The sequence below is a fragment of the Arvicola amphibius genome, chromosome 1 (assembly GCF_903992535.2).
Source record: "Arvicola amphibius chromosome 1, mArvAmp1.2, whole genome shotgun sequence".
NCBI classification, from domain to species: Eukaryota; Metazoa; Chordata; class Mammalia; order Rodentia; family Cricetidae; genus Arvicola; species Arvicola amphibius.
The window spans coordinates 20,052,209-20,078,104 of record NC_052047.1 but is presented as its reverse complement, the minus strand read 5'-3'; the positions used below and the strand labels follow the sequence as shown (position 1 = coordinate 20,078,104).

Sequence of the window (25,896 nt, the reverse complement as noted above, 5' to 3'; positions counted from 1 at the left end):
TACTTTGTACATGACTTAAATTTTCCATGCTAAAATAGTTTAAAAGATTAAAGCATGTAATTTTGACAATGGAAGGCATGTGCATTTGTCGAACTAGTCAGCAGTGATAATTATTTCAGAAAATCAAGGCCATGGACAGATACTTTTATGGAGAATAAAACTGGAAAGCCTAAGATAAAAAGCCATGCAAAATGATTAGCTATTATTTAACGCTATCAAAGAATCAAGAAATGCATCAATATGTGAGTTAGGAGTCAGAAAGGTTGATATATTAGACAGACAAAGGTTGCATTTTTGTTCTTTGTTAGTTTTGTTACTTTGTGCAAAGCTATTAACCTTTTGAGCTTCAGTTTATTCTACTCTGAAATGAGCTTCATTATCTCTACCTCAAAAGGTGGCAAAGAAAATTTGGCAGTCTTAGGGTAGTCAAACCCATTAGCATATTAGCATATTGTATATAATTAGTGCATCTTAAGGAAGTTTTGCCTTCCTCTTCCCCTAATACTTCAGCCCTTTTCGCAGCTTTCATAAAGAAAAAAAAAAGTGTGTGTGTGTGGTGGGGGGAAATTCCTAGGAAGTGACTGGATATCCTGCCGAGCCTGTTTGGCAAGTTTCAGGGCAATTGGAATCCCTGTTTCAAGAGAGAGGGAAAGACAAGAGAGGGGGAGGGAGAAGGAGAGGGAGAGAGGGGGAGGGAGAGAGGGAGAGGGAGAGAAGGGTGAGGGAGGAGGGAGGGGGGAATGAGGGAGAGAGGGGGAGGGAGGGAGTGAGGGAGGGGGGAGGGAGGCAGAGACAAAGACAGAAAGAGAAAGACAGACAGAGAGAGACAGAGAGAGAGACAGAGAGAGACAGAGAGACACAGAGAGAGAAAGAATAACACCTCTATACTATAGCTAGCTGTCCTCTGACTTTATACACATGTAGAGAAATGGATATATATACACATATGTTCACACACACACACACACACACACACACACACACAGAAAAAGAAAATTGGATTTACCTTCAGACTGGGAATCTGCACAGTCTTGAATACTTGTGAACTATTAGGTAAAATACTTTCTTCACTATGATATACAACAACCAAATTATATTATTAAATAAAATTATATATAAATAATATGATTAATATTGTAGTAATATTATTTCCTGACATCAGTTAACAAACTTGTCTGTAAATATTTTGTACTAACTCAAGTAATAGTGGTCAATGTTACTTTTTGACACCCAATACAATGATGTTGTGCATACTATCATAAAATAAATGCTACTGTTTTTACTCATATCTCTGTATGTGTGTCTACATGCATGTATGCTAGTCATGCATGGATGCATGCAGAGATCGTAGAGAATATTGTAGCTCCACAAGATGTAGATATTGGGAAACAAATGGGGGTTCTCTGCAAGGTCTCTGAACAGCAGACCCATCTCTTTAGTCCCTGTTTTGTAGTTTTAATCATGCAGCGAACATGAAAAATGAAATTTCAGATACTGTTCTGCATGAAGGAAGGCTTTTTTCTTCGTTGTTTTTATTCTTCTGTTTTGTTTTGCCTTCTTTCTAGCTGTTTAGGCAACCAATGTTTATAACAACAACAGTGCTATTTCTTCCAAATAGAGATACCTCTGCTCTCCACCTCCCCAGGAAATGGCTACCTCAGTAGGCTTCAATTATAAAATAGCATATCTACAACTTAAAATAAAATAAAATTCTTATGTTTGATGCAGGGTCTTTTGTAACATATTCAGAAAATGACTAGGATGGCCATGAACGAACAGGTCTACCGTTTCCCAGTCTTTACGCTTATGGTTGTGAGCTACTGTACCTGCCTTGAGATTCTCTTTCTGAAAATTTTCCTTGGACAATTTTATACAGTCATATAAAATTCTGCCTACTCTTCCCCCAGCACTCTCTATTATCTTCCTCCTATCCTTTCAAAGTTCCTTTACCACATTCAAGGATTTGGGGGTATGTTTTGTGACTCTTTGAATTTAACCAGAGCCAGCTGTGGAACCCTTTAAACAGAACTATTCATTGAACACTTTGAAAAGTGTTTTTTTTTTTTTTTTTTTTTTTTTTTATTGGGAAGTGGAAGTAAGTTAGTAGGTGTTGGAATAGACATATCTAGAATATTATTTTGAAAGAATTTTACTAATTTCAAAGGAAGAGCACACTTATGTCTGTTCTTAGACCATAGAATTTGAAGAAATATAATAAAAGCTTTTGCCAACCCAGTGTTTGGTATTTAATTTAACAAAAGAAAAAAGTAGGAAGGTTGCCATAATTCAATGCAATGTACACAATCAAGCACGTTTAACAGAACAGGAGCCCCATGATCAGGAACATTTTCTGGGAATAAATTTTATTATGTGGAAGCAGACTAGTGTGATCATAGCAGTACATAAAGATAAGGGCTTCTAAGCTACCATCAAAGGTTAGGTGTGGGGTAAGCTAAACATTGGTAGAAGAAACTGTGTTGAAGAAGAGGAGGCAGAGGAAAAAGAGGAGGAGGGGGGACTATAGTTGGGTAGGTAAAAAAGTAGGTGCCTGAGCCAGGCGGTGTTGGCACACACCTTTAATCCCAGCATTCAGGAGGCAGAGACAGGTGGATCTCTGAGTTTGAGACCAGCCTGGTCTACAAGAACTACTTTCAGGACAAGTTCCAAGACTCCAGAGAAACCCTGTATCGAAAAACAAAAACAAAAAATAAAAAAAGAAAGAAAGAAAGTAGAGAGGGGGTAAATTGGAGGAGTTGGGGTAGGCTAATATGATCAAATTCATGGTCTGAAATTATCAAAGAATTAGCTAAATAGAAAACAAGCATATTATATTTTGGAGAATATTAATTAACATGACTTTTCATAGTTCAAAATATAAACTGATGCATACTAATGAAATTCTCAAAATATAATGTTATTTCAGTTTTAGCAGTTGAGTCCCCAAAATTATTCTATAAAATATTTATTTCAAAATCTCCCTATTAATTGTGTCTTGCAGTAAAGAGTAACAGATTGTTAACAAACTATGTGAAAAAGCAAATTCTAGAACAATTCTAAAAATAATCTCTAAACAAGCTTTTATGTGAATATGGTGAAATATTTTTATGTTCTTTACACTTTAATCTAGTAAAGACAGTTGTATGTTTCTGTGTACATGTTATTAAATATTAACAATTTTGTGTTAACTATAACCAAATCATGTCTTAACCTGAAACTTTCAGTTTTCCTACACTAAAATAATAAGGCCAGTCTTAATGAATATATGTGTGTGTAAGAGTGTGTGTGTGTATCATAGCACTATATTGCTAATAATGTGTTGCAATATATTTGCATTATTATTTTAAAACCACAGCCTTTTAAATTTGTGATAGAATACTGGGAAAATTTATTTTGAGTTATCACCTTATATTTGAAGCACACAAGTTAAATCTATCTATACAGTTTTATGATTAGGTTTAAAGTTGATAGCAGTACAATACAATTAAAAACAGCATTAAATTAAAACAAGGCTGGAGAGGTGACTCAGCAGTTAGGTAACTTGCTTCTCTTCTGGAAGGTGAAAACATACAAATAGTTTTTGTTATATGAATTTAGTTTCTTCATAATGAATTAAAATTGGATTTAGAAGTTTCTTTCAAAGCATTAAATATTAGTTTTTTCTACAAAATACTGTTAATCTTGAGCTTAGGACAAGAGATTAAAGTCTTTTTAACAGTCCCATTCTTTAAGACATTTATGTGAATATTTTAGTCTCTTCCCAACTTTTCTAAACCCTTTGTTTACAAAAGGTCCTGCTACATTATTGGAACTTACTTGACAAAAGTGAATGGCATCCTCATTACCTTTGTGCTGATGTATTTAACTTTTATTTTTGAAATTTAAATACAATTATGTCATTGTCCCCTTTCACTTCTCTTTCTTCATCTCCACCCATGTACTGTCTGTTTTCACCTTACTTTCTTTCAAATTTGTGGCCTCTGTCCTCTTTCCTTTTAATTGTTGTTACATATATACCAAATGGTCATTTATGAAATCACATACAAGCAACATAGAAAGACATTTGACCAAAATTAAGAACAACAAAAGATGGTTAAATCCTTAAAACTGTAATAGAAAGATCTTTTCCCAGTCAGTAGGCTGCCTTTTTGTCTTAGTGACAGTGTCCTTTGCTTTACAGAAGCTGCTCAGCTTCAGGAGGTCTTTCTATTCCTTCACCTGGCAATGAATGGAGGTAGAGACAGAGCCCCACATTGGAGCACCGGACTGAGCTCCCAAAGTTCTGATGAGGAGCAGAAGGAGAGAGATCATGAGAAAGAAAGTCAGAACCATGAGGGATGCGTTCACCCACTGAGACGGCAGGAAAGAACTAACGGGAGATCACCAAGTCCAGTTGGAATGGGAGTAATGGAACATGCGACCAAATCGGACTCTCTGAAAGTGGCTGATGGTGGAGGCTGACCGAGAAGCCAAGGACAATGGCGATGGGCTTGGTCTCTACGACAAGGACGGGCTCTGTGTAAGCCTTGTCAGTTTGGTTGCTCACCTTCCTGGACCTGGAGGGAGTTGGGAGGACCTTGGACTCAACATAATGTAGAGAACCCTGATGGCTCTTTGGCCTGGAGAGGGAGGGAGTGGGGGTATGGGTGGAGGGGAGGGGAGGGAAGGAGGAGGAGGAGGGGAGGAGATGGCAATTTTTAATAATAATAAAAAAACTGTAATAGAAAAAAAAAGTTATAAGAGCTTTTCAGCATCAGACACTGTGTTCCTATTTTGGTTAGTTTCTCTTTTGCTTTTTTGTTTCTTTATTTTTTGTTTGTTTGTTTTTTCAAGAGAGGATTTCTTTTTGTAGCCTTGGCTCTCCTGGAACTAGGTCTGTAGACCAGGCCGGGCTTGAACTCACAGAAATATGCCTACCTCTGCCTCCTAAGTGCTGAGGTTAAAAGTGCTTTCCACTGTAACCTGGCAAAGCTATTTTTCTTTTCTTTTCCTCTCTCTTTTTCCTTCCTTCTGTTCTTTTTTTCTTTTCTTAATGATCAAATTAAGAGACTTCATTGTTAGGAAATTAATGAACTCTCAGATTTGTTATAATGCAATATTGCATAAAGTATGGCTATTTAATTGCTCTCTATTTTCAATGTCAGTTATAGGCCCCAGGATCACATGGACTCTGTTGTTTCTAGTCTATACCAGAATTTGTAACAATGTGGTCACACGGTAGATACTATATCCAGTTTCTATAATGAGAAAATATGAACAGTTTTCCTGTGAGCATATCTTGTAGAGCATGTTAGGGTCCTGTGGTCGCATTGACTACAAGATATCCTGATAAGGGCACAGTATGGGGTTCCTGATTTTGACGTTGCAAAGAATTTCAAGTCTAACATTGAACACGGCAAAAGCGACTTCCTAAACTGTTGGGATTAATGAGTCCTGGCCTTCAGCTGCTCTTCCCTCCTAGAACCTTCTAATTGAAGTTACTAGAAGCTGTAACTAGCTTAGAGGATCAGAGGATGAGATTTTCACCTGTTGGCCATTGACTGCAATGTATTTAAGCCTCCATGGTGCTATTAAAGAGGGGCTTTTGGTACCAGTGTTTGAAGGTCTGTGTGTGGGTCTGTCTCTGCATGTGTATTCTCAACCTCCAGCCCCTTGCCTGAAGCTCGCCAACTAGGTACTAGCGCATAGAGCGCAGACCGGGGCCGCGATGCGTGGCACTAAACTTATGCAGCTCCCAGAGTAATGAGTCAGACCAGTGATAGTTAATTTTAACCTTCCTTACTCTCAAAGCCTTTAAACACTTACACTATCCTTGTATCTGCCATTTCTTTTGAGCTGAGCTTTGCCTTTTAGTATTTACTTTCTTGAGATGTATAATCTGCTTTTCAGTTTGTACCTGAGGAACTTGTAAATACAAGCAATTAAAGCAAAAGCACAGGACAGTAATACTCGCTGAGTAGAAGAGAACTGTGTCTTGGAGTTAGACTGAGAGACTGACTTCTAGCTGGGGGAGAAAATAGGGTTCTTAGGTTACCTGAAAGTTTAGCAACAGAACTCTCTCACAGGAAAGATTTTTTTCTGTCTGTGACTGCTGCAATCAGGACAGTTTTGGGTAGCAGAAGTCCTTTTGCATGTGGTAGATGACCATTCAGAGAAGAATGGGGAAGCTACAGTTATCTGAAAAACAAGGTCCATGACTCACTGGGATTCTAGACATGCTGGGGTATGGGCTTCTGTTTCCTCATGGCCATCTGCCCTAGCTATGCTCAGGCAGTCATTCTAGGGTATTGGCAGATGTGTTGCCATTTACCAGTCCATATTGTGACCTACAGTAATATATTTTCATTGCAATTCTTATATTCACTTATAATCACTATGGAATAGTTCTAATATTTTATCATTTTCTTGGAATCCTGAACTTTATTATTTTTTAAATTATCACATATATCAAAACCCAAACAACTTCAGTTACTTAAATAAGATTTGATTAGGTTATAGTACTTTACAAGACCTTTTGTTTCATATTTTAATTAAAAAATTATACCTTTAATTTTACATACCAACCCCAGTTCTCCCTCCCTCCCCTTCTCCTGCCCTCCCCACCTCCTCCCTTTCCCACCTCCCATCCACTCCTCAGACAGGATAAGACCTCCCTTGGGCTGTCAACAAAGCCTGGCATACCAACTTGAGTCAATACCAATCAAACCTACCCCACCCCCCATATCAAGGCTGAGCAAGGTAACCCACCATAGGAAATGGGCTCCAAAAACCTAGTTCATGCACTTAGGATAGGTCCTGGTGCCACTGCTAGCCCCCCTCCTCTACAGATCAAGTCACATAGCTGTCACCCACATTCAGCGGGTCTATCTTGGTCCCATGCAGGTTCCCCAGCTGTCAGTCCATAGTCCATGAGCTTCCACTAGCTCGGGTCCGCTGTCTCTGTGGTTTTCCCCATCATGCTCACGACCCAACCTTGTCCATATGATCACTCCTCCCTCTCTTCAGCTGAACTCCAGGAACTCAGCCAGTGCTTGACTGTGGGTCACTGCATCGGCTTCCATCAGTTACTGGATGTAGGTTCTATGATGACAATTAGGGTAGTCACTGATACGATTAAAAGCAAAGGCCCTTTCAGACACCATCTCCGCTATTGCTAGGAGTCTTAGCTGGGGTCATCCTTGTAGATTCCTGAGATGTTCTCTAACACGAGATTTCACTCTAACCCCATAATGGCTTCCTCTATCAAGATACCTCTTTCAATGCTCTACCTCTCCGTTACTTTCCTATGTCAGCCTTTTTGAACCATCATGTTTCCACTCCCCCCCCCCCCCAATCCTTCCCTTCTACCCCTGCCGCCCAGTTTACCCAGTTTCCTGGGGCCCTTCATCTATGTCCCTGTTAGGGTCCCATTTTTACCTAGCTTCTCTGGAATTGTAGATTATAGCTTGGCTATCCTTTGCTTTACAACTAATATCCATTTATGAGAGAAAACGTACCATGTAAGACTTATGTGAGCTTTTATTATTAAAATTATTCAATTATTTAAAGTAAAATGAATCAATTGCTTTATCTTTAATAATACAATGACTATGTCGAATGACTTCTAGGTCATGCTAAGTATACATTGTATAACACACACTTGCAGTTAAACTCAGAAATTGTTATCAAAACTCAACTAGTCTCTAAGTTTTAGAGTATATGGATAGAAATGAGCAGTGTCTCAGTCTGTCTGTAACCTGTTTCCCTAAGATTCTCCTGTCCGTGAGTCAATAAGGACTCACACTGACAGCTTACCTCTAAGGCAGATGGAAAATCATTAGTAATCAACACAGTCCCTGCCTCATATTTCAGGGCTCCCTGCTTTGTTCTAAACAAGATTGCTCTCCCCAACTGCCACTGCTACTGATCCTGCCTCCCTAGGGTCAATGGTTCAACGTTGCTCACCTTTTCCTTTTTTAACTAGGTCTGTGTAAATGCATTATTTCCCTACTACAGATGGACACTTCTCTAATGAACTGTCATTTTGACTAATGTGTGTGACATAAGAAAAAGGTAGTGGAGGGAACTGGGACACAACACCACTGGCCAATGACACATACTATGTCAGAGCAGACAGGAAGCCAGTTTACAAATCTTTCAGAAATTCATGCTTGCCTTTGTCACCTGATCTGTCTTCCATAGAGCTCGTAAAGACTGGGTTGAAGAATACATTAGACATACTATCCCAGGATCACTGGACTTTAATGAACGATCTGTCCTGATGTGAATAAGCCAAGCTCACTGTGGCTTCCTTGCTTTTACTTAGCATGAATCATTCCAGGAAGCTCTTTCTCTCTTCTTTCAGACCTATTATGCAATGCTTACCGATTTGTAATAAAATGTTTACATAACAACAAAAAATGAAATGCACCTATTTTGTGCATTGTTTATACTTTTTTAACAGAAAATGTGTTTTTCTTTGACTTTAGTCCCAGCAACCTTACAAGTGTTTAAGAATAACGTGCACTGTCTATTTGTACTTTCCCTCTCCTGTAGTGAATAAAACAGAGTAGGGAGAGAAAACCCAGAACTATCAGGATGAAAGGGACAGTCAAAGGAAGCCACTGAGAAAGTAAAGGGGTGAAGCATGAGGTGGAAGCTTGCTGAAATCTGGTACCTCTGTCTGTTCGCCTTTGTGCCCCACCTCTTATTAAAGCTGCCTCATTGGTAAGGAATCAGCATAGGTCATTCACAAATGCGTAGATAGCTACATGGGTAGCTTCTAGATCAAGATCACATAGGTTCTACGTGACACCAGTAGCTATAGACAGTCTGGTCTTGGACTTGTAGAAAGCTGTTCATGAACTCTTGTACATGCTACTGGTGTAGTTTCTAAACTGTCTTCCAATGGTCCTTCATCTCTGCTACACTCCATTTGTAATGCTAGGCTAATAGACCTTATTTGAGTTTTCTAAGGCTTAATTATTACTTTTCTGCATGAAGTTTAGCAGCAGTTCAGAGCAGAAATGTTCAGTAATGCCTCTATTTGTCTGTGAGATGACAGCATTGTGGAATCAAATGAAGGCAAGCCTGACCAGTAACTACAACCTCCCTTATCTATTTTCATGTAATGTTTCATACTTCTTCATGTCATAGTTTAAATATAATGCACTTCTCACAGGTTAGTTGTATTGAACACTTAGTTTACAGATAATGGCATGATTTGTAGTTTCTAGGGACAGTGGTGTTAGGAAAACTGAAGTAAGTAGGTCACCTTGGGGCGGTCCTTAACGGTATCTGCCTAGAGCTTCTTCCTGTTCCCAGTGCTGTGCTTCCTGATAAGCATGACATAGGTGGTCATTTAGTTTTACGTAGCATGAGTCATTCCAGGAAGCCTTCTCACCTTCTTTCAGAACCATCCAGGAAGCTCTCCTGAACTGTCGACTATGGACATTCAGACCTTCACTACCATATGTTTTACTTAGCATGAGTCATTCCAGGAAGCCTTCTCACCTTCTTTCAGAACCATCCAGGAAGCTCTCCTGAACTGTCAACTATGGACATTCAGACCTTCACTACCATATGTTTTGCCTCACATCAGGAGTAGACATGTGAAGCAAAGTGACCATGGTTGAGACTGCAAGCGAAAATAAAAGCATTCTCCCTTAAGTTGGCCATAAGGCTTGATAAGAGTAAGGAGGAAGGCTGTTTAAGCAAAGCAGCCTGCTGCTTAAGGAGATTAAGTCCTATCTTCTCCATATAGGAGAGAATCCACACCATTCTTTATAAGTAGGGTACTTATTTCATAAACATCGTTTATCTTTTATTTGATATGAAAACATATTTTTCCTGTAAGAAATAATGCCAGAGTGAAACTCTCTAGATAATAATATCTAACTCTGTGTGTTATTCATATAATGAGTGGATGGCTTTAAATATATTGGGAAAAGAGCAGTTTTGGAATTTAATTTTCCAAGGGTACAAGTTCAATATGAATATGAATATGAAGAAAGAAAGACAGAAAGAAAGAAAGAATCCACTTAGTTTACTGTAAAAGTTATCACACTACATGTAACAATGATATTCCATGATCCATTAAAATTAGCTTAACTCCTTTAGGAAAAATATATAGAAAACACATTTATGAAGTAAATATATGGATACCAATAAGTTAATACACATATGTACACACAAACTCATAGATACATAACAGATAGATGATGGATAGATGCACACATAGATATCAAGTGTGAAAGGAAATAAAAGCAACAAAATATTAGTTTTGCCAGACATTAAGGGGGAAGGTGATTTTTTTAAAACTTTTATTTCATTTATGTGAATGCCTGCTCTGCCTGTGTGTAGAAATGTACACCACATGCAACTCTAGTGCCCAAAAAATTCAGAGGAGGGAATCAGCTCCCCTGAGATGGAGTTAAGGAGGACTAAAAGCCATAATATGAGCCTCATGACTAAATACAGGTTCTCCTTAAAGATGATAAGTAATCTCTACTGCTGAAGTTATTCTCCAGCCCACAAAAGGAACGATTCAAAAATTATTTTAAAGACCAATAAGAGCTGATATGTCTTTAAGTTCCAAATACTATAAGTGGTTGACTACTTTTTGAGGATTGGGTTTTGAAACCCAGCATGCACAATGTGGCTCACATTATCCAAATTCCAGTTCTTGGGCATCTAATATTTTTTCCTTGACTTTGTGAGCAACAGTTGTTCAAGAGCACAGATGTACATGCTTGCAAAATATTCATTCACATAAAAGAAATACGCAAAAGGTGATGGTGTAAAATTTCTTTTTGTATTTTTATTGCTATTTTTCATATTTTTCTGGAGGATATTCATTTTGCATATATATGTATACATGCACACACACGTGTGTGTATGTTTCTATGTGTGTGCGTAGATGTTTCCCCTTCCTTCATTTCAGTGACTATACTACCATCTAGGGAAAACCATTTCCCCTGCTCTAGACCTTCTTTAGTTTCATGTAGTAATTTGTATAGGGTTGCTGTCGTATGGGCTTTTCACTTTGGCATATCCACAGCTATCATGATTGTTCAGTTTTAGAGAGTAGTGTTGGTGTGATTTTTTTTTGCTATAGTTTCTAGAGATACAACATCATAGAAAACTTCCTGATCTTCCAGCTAGTCGAGTCTTTCTTCCTCCATTTCTGCAACATTCCCTAAGATTGAGTTGTAGAAATTGTTTTGTAGAAGTTTCCATTAGGATGGGACTTCACAACTCCATATTTTGATTGACTCTGGTTTTTGATAATGGTCTCAGTAGCGACAAAAACAAGGGAAGTATAATGGACCATTGGTAGCAGGGAGTGGGACAGCAACAGAGAGATGAATATGGGAAATGGAAAACGGGGAACTTTAACGAGAGTGAAAATGAATACAGGAAAAAGGAGAAAGCAGGGAAAATAACAGTAAACATACCTTGAAAAGTCATAAGAAATCATATATTTAAAATAGTCCCACATAAAACATGTAAGTGTGTACAAAACATTCATATATAGTTTCAATAAGATTTTTCTGAGCTGGCAATACTCCCACTAAGAGTCAAAGACCACCTAACAGAAAGTACAACACCTCATCTGAGTTGTTGATAAGGGTTATGAAAGATACTAACAAAATTTACAGTCTATCCTTATGGTGCTTGGTAGTCCTTGAATTTGAGGTGAAAGGTAAGTCCCTATTGTGAAGACACCACATTCTTTAAACACAGTGCCTGCAGAAGTCTGAGCTGGAATTTATCTGAAGGTCTCCACCATGAGGACTAGATTCCACAGTATCTGAAGGTGCCTTAAAAATCTCTAAAGGAGATAAACAAACAAGAGCTCTACCCAGCTATGAAGCTTCTAAACCACAACAATGACCAACATGTCAAAGTAACACTAAGGATGCAATAGTGTCATTCATATCTTGATACTAACCGCTAGCTCTCTATTTCGCTAAAAGAGCAATTCAGGAAGAGTGAATATAGGCCTAATTCTTGAAACTAGACAACTTCTTGGGCCAGTGAATTTATGGATCATGGAGAAGAATGTAAAACTCTAGCTTTACTAAGCCAGCATAATCCGCAACTATATTCTAAACAGACATCCTTAGACAATATAGGGGTAGTCCTTACCCTCACCAAGGAATATTTCCTTTACTTCACTACTTTTATACTTTATCACTTAGGATATAGTTTGTTTTTTCTCTTCCTCTCCCAGCTCCAGATGTCAGGGAGTATTTTGTACAGTTAAGTGTTCAATGTGTACCTTTAAGGAGAAATCCAAAATGTTCCACTTCGTTGGTATCAGAATTCTTTCCATTAGTTCATCTTCCTATTTTCTTTTAATCTTCTTGGCTTTCCCTCATCTGTTGTTCCACAGCCTCTTTCTTTTTCTTTGGGTTTTTTTTATGCAATTCTTGGTGGGCACATGAATTATTTTTCTATTATATAATTTCTCTACAAATATTCCTAGTCTTGCCCAAACCTCCATTTCTGTGACCTGTGTTTTCCCTCATCATTTCATGCAGTAATTTTCACATGAAGAATTCTCAGAATGTGTGAGATGTTGCGTGATTACTTTATAATAAAGCATGACAACTTTGTAATAAGCAATTTCAATGAGGTTGACATACTGGAAATGTTAGGGGCACAAAGGCCCTTGTGCTCACAGATAGCACTAGGTAAAGCAGGAACATTAACCATGCAGCGCTGTCTTCTCAAAGATATATAACCTGTTTTCCACCCAGAAGACTGGGACTGGAGGTGGCAAATTAGTTTAGATAATCCCTGTACTATCTGTAGGAGAAGCCCCTGTGTGACTACCCTGGGATCCCATAACCAGGACTGAAGGTAACTAATAATCTAGATAACATTTGTGTTATCTGTATGGCCAGGGCCTCTACCAAGATTCCACACCCAAGAACAGGGGTAACTAATAGCCCAGATAACTTTTACCCTATCCGTATGATCAGACCAAATCAGATTCTCACGTAGGCCCTTAAAATAACCCTTCTAGCCCATTTTTTGAACCATTTTTTTTTTTATGGAAGAAATAACATATACTTTGAGATGAGTTTTACTGTGATGAAGCTTCATTGTGCATAGGGGTTTGGGTTACATCAGAACTGTTTTCTAAATTGTACTGAACTTAAATATGCCGACAATAAACTGGCTGGTATCAAGTTTTAGAAGTTTGAAGCAACACCAGCTATTGAATTGTGCAAAACTGGATTTCCTTCTTGCCTCACATGGAGGGTTACTCTGCCAGGCTTGGTGTTTCAGAGACCCTCAGAGACATAGACAGATATGGCAAATACAACCCATGCTTAAAGTATTACCCGAGTTAATTTATTTGTGTTTTATTTTTCAAATTAGTAATACCAGGACCAGTGTCATTTATAAGAAACAAATGTAGTTATTTACATTTCTGGAAACAAGGTAACTCAGAACTATGGTGCCAGAGGTGGTCATCAGTGTTATTTAGAGTCCTTGAAATTGTCTATACAATGATACTCACCAATTAATGAGGGACTCTCATGATCTGCACATTTTTCAAGGGTCCCATTATTCAACATTGAAAATTGGAGAATCATGCTTCCATCATTTGAATGTCTTACGTTCAGGCTGAATTGTTATGGGTGAAGCAAACATAGGCTATAAATTATGTTCAGGAGCAACTACATAGCCAAAATTTCCACGAGTGGCACATTTATTTCTTCTGAACAGCAAACTATTGCCACAGTCCTATGACGTCACCAAAAACCCTTAATAATCTAGTCTTTGTTTTCTTTTTTCTAACTAGATGTCAATGCTGATGGTAATGACAGTGAATAACCAACAATGCAGCAAGATCCCATGGGTAGGGATGCATGATGGCCAACACCTCTGCATGATCTTTACATCACTGGACTCAACATCCATGATTATTCTCCATCAAATGACACACCTTGACTAGCTAGATGTCAACCACACCCAAGTCACGTTCCTGATTATTTCTTAGACTTGTAAAAAATCATGCCACACTTTTCACCAGCACATCTCTGAGCCGTATACTCCATGTGCCAACAGAAAAGACAAAGAATTTCCAAGTGTTGCCTGTGTCTGATGTAAAGTCAGCCCCTTGTCATAAAGTTTATGATCCCTTGGGATTCTGTCTTGGCCAGTTCTGAAATGATTATTTCCCTTCAATGATTAAGCCCTATTGATTCTATCCAGTTTTATTAATGGAATTTTGAGTGCCCAAGTTAGACTGAGTATGGCACATTGCATTGTTGTTTATACCACTCCAAAGAAAAATATTCAATGCTCAGTAGTTTCAATAGCAAAAAGGAGATAGCTCTCAAGTGAGTTATATGTAGAAGCTACCACTGTTTGTTTATAATCTGAGAGGCTGGTGCTTTCAGGTGGATCAAAACTTCCATTCCATATAATAAACTTATGATGGAAATTTTGGTCAATAACAAAGTGACTGAAAGAGTCCATTCTTTCACCATAAGAAAAGAACCACTATTTAGTGCAAATTGTCAGTTTAATTCTTGCCTCCCAAAATGGAAATAATGTCAAATAAGCTAAAGTTTTCTCAAATCCCATGAATGTCTGAATTCTATTTTTCTGTTATGTAGCATTTAAAGGAATCTGAGAGGTTCCCACTCCATAGTACACTCTACAAAATAAAAACAGTGATAGCTAATTGGTAGCTAATACTCTTTCCTTATTGTTATCCTTTTATTTTTCCAAAATACTGAATAAATTAATGGACTGATTGTTCCAGAGAACATGGTTGAAAGCATGCCTAAAGCATTTCCAATAAAATTTTTAGACATCTAAATGCTACAGCTGTGTCCCTTATTTTATGTATTATGTCCAATGATGACCTGAAGTATAAAAGTATGATGTTTTATTTTGGAAGAGATTTCCAACCACTTGATTTCCACCTAACGTCTTGCAACAGTCCACTCTAGGGCAATGGCAACTGGAGGTTTACTATTGAATGCTGCCTCATATATAGATTAATATTTAAAGCTGTTTTCATGATTAAGCAGCTAGAAAAGTGCCAGTTCCTTTAGGAATTTCATTTCTCCTGCCACATACGCTTATCATTTGGTTACTACAGAACAGTTGTATGCACTGATGACTTTCTGGGAAGCACATATTTGCATCAGTGCTTGGAAGAGCAAAACTATTATACCTGACAAATAGCTTAATTTGACTTTTTATACAATTGTATTTTACATTATTTTCTCTATGTTTTGAACAATAAACATTGTAATAATATTGAAGAATAGGGTTGGAGAGATGGCTCAGTAGTTAAGAACGCCAGCTTCCTTCTTCCATAGGACCTGAATTTGATCCCAGTATCCAATAGTTGCTCACAGTCTTCTGTAACTCTTGTTCCAAGAGATACAATGCACTCTTCTGGACTCCATGGGCACTGCATTTATGCTGTACTTGCAGACAAATCACCCATATACATTTAAAGTAATATATATATATATATATATATATATATATATAGAGAGAGAGAGAGAGAGAGAGAGAGAGAGAGAGAATTAGACTTCTCTTTTAATTTTCTTTGTTTAATTATTGCTTAACACATTTATAGTACTAGGTAATCATTTCAAATATGTTAATTTCAGGGTATTAATTTCTTTTTGGAAGAAAGTTCAATGTTGTTCAGTTGGTTACTAATGAATTCGTTTGAAATTCCTACTCACTTGATATCTGTGAGTACAATGAATAGTGGAAGAAGATGGAAAGAGTATTTCCCTAAGAGTGAAAACAAGTACCGACAAGAGATGTTGGTCAATACTGTAAACTGTGCAGTGGCAGGTTACTGCTATAATGGCTAATTTCAGTTGTCTACTAGTTGGATTAAGGAATCTCCAGAGAACTTGCAAACCATTATTTCTGGGTATCTGCGATGGTATTTTTAAAGTGTTTCTACAAGTTATGTATAAGTAGAATCAGGAAGTAAGATGCAGTCTCAGAGGAGACATACATGACTTCCCAAACAGCTAGGGATCGCATTAGAATACAAAAGCAAACGATAGGTCTTTGGAGTCCAGAACTTTCCCGTAACTAAAACCCCCTAGTTTATCATGCTTTTGTCCTCATATTGAACTACATGTTGATCTTTTTGATTCTGAATCTTTAGAGACTTTAATGGAGGCTCTTGGAAAACCTGAGCATGTCCAGCTTTTGGAGAGCTGTCGTAGGGCTTAGTTTTAATAATGACATGAACCAAGTCCTCCAATAATCCTCTCTTTTCTCCAATCATTCTCCTCTCCTCTTTTTCCAATAATCCTCTCTTTTCTCATCTTTCTCCTCTCCTCTTTTTCTGTTTCTTCTATCTCCATCCTGTTTTTTTTTTCTATCAATCTCCTTATTTCTTACTACTGGTGCTTTACATTGTTATAATGCTTACTAAGAAAACATCTATGTAATTAGAAACCTAAGCTTCAGCTACACATAAATGGGTTTGTCAAACTGGCATTATTCCAACAAAACCAAACCTGAAACTATTCATCCAAATGACAAGAGCACTCAGGGTCTAGTATACTCTCGGGAAGTAAATAGTTGCTGAGGATGTGCTCATGACTAAAAGAATATAAAACATTAGAAGGAAAACAATTTATGTTTTTATTGCCAAGACCAAATACCTGACAGGGCTGCTGAACTCAAAGCTTTGTGGCTCTATTGTGCCTGGGTGTGTGATAAGTCAGCTCAATATGTTAGAAGGATGCAGGCAAGTGAAGGTGCTCACCTTGTGTAGGATGAGAGATAGATTCAGAGAGAAGGAAGAGGGCAAGTATTAAATTTATTTAAAAATTTATCTAAAAAGACCAACAGTGACTCATCCTTCAACTAATCCCTCCTTCCAAATAAGCTACTGAAAATAGGAAGTCAAACCGATTAATTATTCATGAATGTTCATATGCTAATATGCTTGTGACCCAATAGACTCTCAATACTGCTTGATGAGAATGAAGCCTCCAACCTGTGAATCATTTAGGAAGACCCTTCAAATTCACACATAATATTTACTGTGCTAGAGAAGTCAGGGTAGAAAAAAGAAGAAAATAGACCTCAAAGTAGATCTTTTAAAGGTTCAAAAAATGTCAATTAAATATAACTTAAGAAAAAAAGAAACCATCTACACTGAAAAAAGAGTTAATGTTTTAATAAAGCAAATACTCTGACAATTAAATTAATGTACAAGAGAAAGAGTGAAGTTTTTTTTACTAATGAAAGAATTGTGCTCATAAATACCTAAAAAATAAGCAGATATATTATGAGACTAAATGAAAACGTAAATAAAAATATGAATGTAAGGTAATAGTTCCCCAGAAGTGAGAGAATGGAGAAACAGAAACATTTTTAATAGAGTATATGAAATCATTTTAGAATACGGAAAAGACATGAATACTTAACTCTAATATTCATCTTTGATCTAAATAATGGAAAGAAGATCAAGCAATTTTCTATATGAATATATTGAACTGAAATCCTGAATAGATATCGAGAATGTTTTTCCATAAAGAATTTATACTTCCATGTACACACCAAGACTTTCTTTATTGAGCTATATTTTTATATACCAAAATGGCAATTCACAGTCCATACAGAGCAAAGTCTCCTGACTGACATTAAATTTGCAATGAACAATAAAGAATATAAGTATTTGGAAGTTGTAATGGATTTTACCCAAATATCTATAACATGTTTTAATTAAAAGAATCTTCATAATGTATAAAATATTAAGGCTGATGTTTCTGAGTCTCCTTTACCTTCATCTGGGAGAATCTATGCTCGATCATGAGCTTGCTGGTCCCATCGTGGGACATATGAAAATATATGGAGGTTCTCTGAGTGGGGGACCAGGCTGACTCCTATGACATCTTCCTTTGAAAGAGCTCATCTTAAGACTAAGAATAGTCAATGCTAAGAAGTTAGAATGGTGGGAACAACTGAGTTCTGGAGAAGCATCCTCTTGTGGACTCAGTTAACACCAGGAAAGCATCATGGGAGGTTTCAATAGCACCTAGTTACAGGTACCAAGCAAAGTCGTAGTTTAATGACCCTAATTCACTTACTATTCTTCTGAAATTTATTTCTCCCTCTAATGCTGTTAAAAATAGTAGCAAAATTAAATTAATATATTATTATATACATTTGATCTAATCCTTATTTATGTTTCTAATTGTAACCCTATTGAGGCACATCAATTAGGTAGAGCAGACCCAGAAATATTGATCTTAATATTTATACATTATGAAGGTTTTTATTATCTGAAATACTAGTCTCTCTTAGGGTTCTCCTTGTTACCTAGCTTCTCTGGAATCATAGACCATAGGCTGGTTATAGTTTGCTTTAAGTCTAATATCCACTTATGAGTGAGTACATACCATGTTTATCTATCTGGGTTTGGGTTACTTCACTCAGGATGCTTTTTCTAGTTCTATCTATTTGCATGCAAATTTCAAAATGTCATTTTTTAATTGGAGATTAGTATTCCATTGTATAAATGTACCACATTTTCTTTATTCATCCTTCTGTTGAGGGAGCCTTACTCTTTCTGAGGAGTGGATGTGGGGAGGGTACAGCAGACGGAGAGGAGGTAGTGGGAATGGGGATAACTATGCAAAATGAGAGAAGATTCTATTAAAAAATTCTTAATTAAAAAATAATCGGTAAAATAATTATTTTAATATTTATACTTTAGTTTTAACTTACATGCTTTATTCCCTAGTTGGTATATTCATAAACTGTATGTACATATTCCATGATATCTATATATTTCGACTACAGGGAAATATTCATTCTTTGTGGAAGAACATTCTTATTTAATTTTCATACATGGTTACAAATATATATATTATATTGCTTTGGACAATGATATATACTTCTTATATAATAAATTGCAATAAATGGAGATTATCACTTACCTATTATTTAAAATTCTATGTGTCAATTAGAACATGATGTTCTGTTTGGGTCTTATAGAAAGAACCTAAGAAAAATCTCTCATTTATCATCAGCATTTTGAGAAAAGTATTACAAACCTATATACTTTATTGTATCTAGGTGTTGAAGTGCTATGTAAAGTGTATCTTCAATTTATTTGGATGCATATGTATATATGTCATATTTGATATAGTGATCTAATATCCTCCTTTCAAATCATAAACCTATGATGGATTGTTTTTTTTTAAAGCTTTTATTCTGTTAAGTGAATTTTGTTCAGTCCCTTTTAATTCAAAAGCAGTCTCACTGAAGCACTTCCCATGTAAAAATCAAACACTTCTTCCTTTACTCCCAAGACTTATAAAATTGAACACAAGCTTTCTCAAGCAATCCAGCTATTATTTTCTCTTCCTTTCACGGAGGAAGAGACATCTGCTGCTTCACAGGCCCATAGGGAAGTTTTAAAGGCTTCATGGAGTTCCTGCCACCATGGTAGAATTCTTCCTTTCTGGGTATTAGATGTTTTCTTTCCCAAGATAAAAGAATATTACTTAAATACTTAAATACCTTAAATATTAATACTTAAATAAATTATTAGTAAATACTTAAATTACTTAAATCTTGAGTTGATACACACACTGTAATTTTATGACAATGTTTTTTAATATGTTTTCTCAAATCATGCCATAGCCTTTATAAATCATTATCATATAATATCAAAATTTAGTAGAAGTTCAATATTTTAAAGAAAGCATACATTAAAATTGATGAGCTCTATTGATAGCTCGACTTTAATAAAAAACTAGTTAACATTCTCTGAATACCCGCCTTGTTACTTTTTAACAAATTTTATAAAATCTTAATTATAATACATATTTCCTGTGCTAATATTGTTCTGTTCACAATGTCAATCTGTTCCAGTGCCAATGATTTTAAGGCTAATCTCCACATATCAGATTTAGTGTACTGGTTTTATGTTCAAATCTTGATTCTTGTAGTATGATAGGGCATCTCTTGGGTATATTCCCAAGAGTGGAATTGCTGGATCCTGGGGTAGGTTGATCCTGAATTTCCTGAGAAACCGCCACACTGATTTCCAAAGTGGTTGCACAAGTTTGCATTCCCACCAGCAATGGATAAGTGTACCCCTTACTCCACAACATCTCCAGCAAAGGCTATCATTGGTGTTTTTGATTTTAGCCATTCTGACAGGTGTAAGATGGTATCTCAAAGTTGTTTTAATTTGCATTTCTCTGATCGCTAAGGAGGTTGAGCATGACCTTAAGTGTCTTTTGGCCATTTGAACTTCTTCAGTTGTGAATTCTCTGTTCAGATCAGTACCCCATTTTTAATTGGGTTAATTAGCATTTTAAAGTCTAGTTTCTTGAGTTCTTTATATATTTTGGAGATCAGACCTTTGTCTGTTGCAGGGTTGGTGAAGATCTTTTCCCAGTCAGTAGATAGCCTTTTTGTCTTAATGACAGTGTCCTTTGCTTTACAGAAGCTTTTCAGTTTCAGGAGGCCCCATTTATTCATTGTTGCCCTTAATGCCTGTGCTGCTGGGGTTGTACATAGGAAGTGGTCTCCTGTGCCCATAATTGTAGAGTACTTCCCACTCTCTCTTCTATCAGGTTCAGTGTGTTCAGATTGATATTGAGGTCTTTAATCCATTTGGACTTGAGTTTTGTGCATGGTGATAGATTAGGATCTATTTTCATTCTTCTACAGGTTGACATCCAGTTATGCCAGCACCATTTGTTGAAGAAGTTTTCTTTCTTCCATTGTATACTTTTAGCTCCCTTGTCAAAAATCAGCTATTCATAGGTTTGTGGGTTAATATCCGGGTCTTCTATTCGATTCCATAGGTCGACTTCTCTGTTTTTATGCCAATACCAAGCTGTTTTCAATACTGTAGCTCTGTAAGAGTTTGAAGTCAGGGATGGTAATGCCTCCAGAAGTTCCTTTATTGTATAAGATTGTTTTGGCTATCCTGTTTTTTTTTTTGTTTGTTTTTCCATATAAAGTTGATTATTGTTCTCTCAAGGTCTGTGAAGAATTTTAATGGGATTTTGATGGGGATTGCATTGAATCTATAGATTGCTTTTGGTAGAATTGCCATTTTTACTATGTTGATCCTCCCAATCCAAGAGCAAGGGAGATCCTTCCATTTTCTGCTATCCTCTTCAATTTCTTTCTTCAAAGACTTAAAGTTCTTGTCAAATAGATCTTTCACTTCCTTGGTTAGAGGTACCCCAAGATAATTTATGCTATTTGTGGCTATCGTGAAAGGTGACGCTTCTCCGATTTCCCTCTCTGCTTCTTTGCGTTTTATACAAGATGATCAGTATGGATGTATTTGCAAGTCTTCCCATTTGACAAGAATCATTTTTTGAAGATGCCGTGTCTCCTTTTTAGTGTGTGCTTCTAGGTTCCTTATTTAAAAAAATCAGGTGTCCAAGGTATGGGAACCTATATCTAGGTCTTTAATACAATTTCTTTGAAGAACTTGGTTATTTTTATGCCAATACCATGCTGTCTATAATACAATGTGAGGTTGGTAATGGTAATAAATCCTTCAGTTCTTTTATCATTTTGGAATTTTTTAGTTATATTTTGGTGTTTTTGTTGTTATTGTTGTTGTTGGTGGTGGTGATGGTGGTGGTGGTGATGTGTGTGTGTCCATATGAATTTGAAAAATTGTCCTTTAAATATCTGTGGAGAATTGCATTGGGAATTTAATGAGAATTGATCATATTATTTCCAATTTTTGTTATGAATACTTACATACAGAAAGTTGTATAGTTTATTTCTGATATTCCCTGTTGTTGGATATTTTTTTACTCTCGCCCCACGTTGAAACATTAAAATGTTCTTGATTGTTTTATTCATTTTACTCTTTTAACTTTTTGTGGGGACTGACACCCAGCTCCCAAATAAATATACAAAGACTTATTCTTATGTATAAATGCCTGACCTTAGGTTGACTTGTTTCTAGCCAGCTTTTCTCATCTTAAATTATCCCATCTATCTTTCACCTCTAGGATTTTATCTGTTTTACTTCTATGTATCTTTCGTTCATTCTTACTCGTTGGCTCACTGTGTGATTGTGAGGTTTCTAGCATCCTCCTCTCCTTGTTTCTCCTCCTTCTTTTAGATTTCTTTTTCTATTTATACTTTCTGCCTGTCAGTTCTGCGTATCATATCTCCTGCTTTTCTATTGGCCATTTAGCTCTTTATTAGACCATCAGGTATTTTAGACAGTCAAAGTGTCACAGCTTCACAGAGTTAAGCAAATAGAACTTCAAATAATGCAAACCATCTTAACATCATTAAACAAATGTTCCACAGCATAAGCAAATGTAACACAACTTAAAATAATATTCTACAAAAACTAATGTTCCTACCTAAACTAACATAATGTTGGCTATTATTTACATTCTGTATCACCAGAAATTTCTGTTTTAAAGCTTATACTCTACAAAATGTCTATTCCTCATTCTGAAACTAAATTAATAATCACAGATTCTTAGATTTTTATCTTTTCACAGAGAAGTCTCACTTAAAGTGTGTTAGGTGAGTCTATAATGGCAATGCCAAAATAGTAAGTTATAAACTAACATTTGAAATTGTACTGACTTGCTATTATATACTGAACATAATTAGTTTTTACTTTTTAACTTTAGAGATTATAAAACCTTAAATATTCCTTACTTAAGTCATTAGTAAATTTTATTTTATAATACAGAATAGTATAAGGAAGATTTGCTCCATGAATAGGAATTCCCAGCATTACTGAAGACGCTGGCTGCACAGTGTTTATTTAACTCTTCATTGCGATGGGTTATGGCTCTGAGTCATTCATATATATTCCTTATGCTTTACAGGATATTAACTCATGTTGCTTTATTAAGAGAGAGACAGAGACAGAGACAGACAGACAGACACACACACACAGAGAGAGAGAGAGAGAGAGAGAGAGAGAGAGAGAGAGAGAGAGAGAGAGAGAGAGAGAGAGAGAGAGAGAGAGAGAGAGAGAGAGAGAGAACAATGACATTTCCTGAGGTCTTAAATGCTGGTTGTAGTCAATATTTTTCTTCAAGTCTATAGTGAGCAGAAATGTTATTAATTTCTAGTTGTCAGTTTTGATGTACTCAGCAATCAAAAAATTCCAAGAAGCTGTAAAATGTGATGAAAATGGTTTAGTGGAATTCTTTTGATAGTTTAGATTTTTTACATAAACCATCAGCCTTCAGAAAAGTTTTCAAAGCTACACAGTGATTATATCAGTAAAAACCCAAACTTCTCTCCACTCACATTCCAAGTATCAGTATTTAGTCTATATTATTTGTGAAATGATACATCTAATGACAGAACATAGAACTCATTTTCTCACACCCATTATTACCACAGTGTCATCTTTCACGTATAATTTGTTCCTCGGATCTTGAGAAATTAGGCACAGCACAAACGGAACTTTTAGACCTCCATTATCTTTTAAAGTTTCAAACTATATATGGGTCATTGACCACCACCAACAACAACAAAATGTAGAGCAAGGTCAGATCCTTAAACCTACCTGCTTTCTGATACATAAGTTCAAGCAAAATGACAGGTTAAGGAATGAAATTAACAACCCATGTAAAATATACAAAATACCTACCAATAGGAAATAAAAGCTTACTCTTTTGAGCACAGGCATATAGATGGCAAGTTTTACTGGCATTGTTCAAAACTCTACTATGAAATAAAAATTAGTATCAGTGAGCACATACATACTTATCAGTGAGATACAAATATCATGTACGTGGGTTTCATGGGGTGAGGCGAAGTCATTACACTCAGGATGTGCTAACCCTTGCAATTTTCCAACCTTTGGAAACTCGACTACACAATTTATGGTAGTGGTGAACTGTATTCATACTCCCTTCTTACATAAGAATGAAGGGGAAATTGTGCAGTGGCCTGTAAAATATCATGCTATACACTATTGTGTACAAATGTTATTTTATTCATGAAATTTATTTATTTTTTATTTATTTATTTATTGCTTTCTTATTTACTTTGTGTGTGTGTGTGTGTGTGTGTGTGTGTGTGTGTGTGTTTGTGTTGGGGGCCTGTTTCATGTCCATGAGTCTTTAGCAAAAGGCCAGAGATCGACATCAAGGATCCTGCGGTATCAGTCTCCCCCTGTTTCAATGAGATAGAATTTCTCCCTAAACCTCAAGGTCACCATTTTGATAGCAAAGCTGGGCAGAGATGTCTTGGGAGATCCTATCATTAAAAAAATTAGTTTCTTCATACATATATAAAAATATTAAATGAGTTTTTCTAAAATTATTTTAATTTCCTTTTTATTTATTCTTTGTCTCTTTCATATCATGCCTTCCAATACCACACCACCCCCAAGAGTAAAACAAAATAATAGTAAAAATAGTAAAACAGAGAAAGGGGAAATCTCATCATGGAAGCTGCAGTGTGACACAGTGCATCATGCAGTAAGCCCTTTATCCATATGTTTTTACATGCAAACCTTCATTGAAAAGAGTAGCTGGTCTGGCTCAATGCCCCTGGTCTCTGCTACACCATCAATAGTGGCTTCTACTGAGACTCTCTTGCCTTCACATCTTCAGGGTTGGTTCTCCGAGACATTTACCTTCAGGGTCAGCTCTACTGTGTTTCCCAGGCAGCAGGGTGTAGTGGCCACTCTCCCAAGTGCTACAGTTGAGGATGAGCAGGGACAGGTCTCCTGTTTTGTTTTTAAGACCACAGCGACAGCTCTTCCACCTTTCTCAGGTCTTGATGGGCCAGGGCAGAGAGTGCATCTCTCTCCCACCCTTGTGGGCACATGATAGGTGCATAATATGGACTGTTCCTCCATGCTCACAACTTTGGGGCTGGCTGCCCACACCTCCACCATCAGGGTCATCTCTATTGTGCTGCCAGATGAGGTGCAGGATCCACTTTCCTGAGTGCTTCAGCTGGTATGGACGATAGTCGGCCTGCTCATCTGTGGCAGGCAGTAAGGGACTAGGAGTAGACGATTGCATCTCTTCCCTCCACACATCTGCACATGACTGAGGAGTAGTGGGGAGAAGTCTCTGATGTTCACAGCTCAGGGACTGGCTATCCCAAACCTCTGACATCAGGTTTTTGCTTTCTTGGATTGCCCAGGGGTAGTGCAGGGCCTGCTCTCCTGAGTGTTGCAGCTGATGAAAGACAGGGGGAACTCTCTTCCTCTTATGACCTCAGGGTCAGCTCTCCCTCCTGCCTCAGGCCTTAATGGGTGGGAATGGGGTGGGGGATGGGGGAGTATCTTTCCCACTCAAACCACCATAAGACAGATGAATAATAGGATCAGATCTCCCATGATCACAACTTTAGGGTTGACTCACCCACACCTCCACCAACAGAGACAACTCCATTGAGCTGCTCAGGCAAGGTACAGAAGGAAAAAAACAAGTTTTATTTGTCTGTCTGTTAAAATAATATGGCCAAACTATGCTTTTATGTCTACATGTATATGTGCATTTGTTTCCATAGTATTTCTTGTCCTTTTTCTCTGTGTGTATGTGTGTGTGTTATAAGATCCATAAAACCTATAACTCCAGATTATAACAGCTCTAGAAAAATACAAACATGTGGGCAGCCTCTATTTTGATCTCAGTGCCATCTTGGGTAAGAGTACCCATGTGTGTGCTGGACCTAGCAAGGAGACATTCTGCCTCCAAAATTCTTTAACTTACTAAATTATTCCTTTTATTCTCCTTACGTTTATTAACATTGGTAAGCTAAACTAATTTGGTAACATACATGTCTAAATTTAAATTATATGTCTAATTTAAATATAACTAACAGGTAATGGCACCCAATTCTCAAATGTCAAACACAGAGACATGCCAGCTCCTGCAGCATCCTGTAGCTCCTCAAAGAAGATACATG

The 25,896-nt window shown here is 36.9% G+C and overlaps 1 non-coding gene across 1 annotated transcript; it reads left to right on the top strand.

Moving 5' to 3' along the window:
• Positions 1–23,725: 23,725 nt before the first annotated feature.
• On the top strand, positions 23,726–23,887 carry LOC119806145. Its single transcript, XR_005284171.1, has one exon. It is a non-coding gene; the product is annotated as a U1 spliceosomal RNA (small nuclear RNA).
• The last annotated feature ends 2,009 nt before the right edge of the window (positions 23,888–25,896 follow it).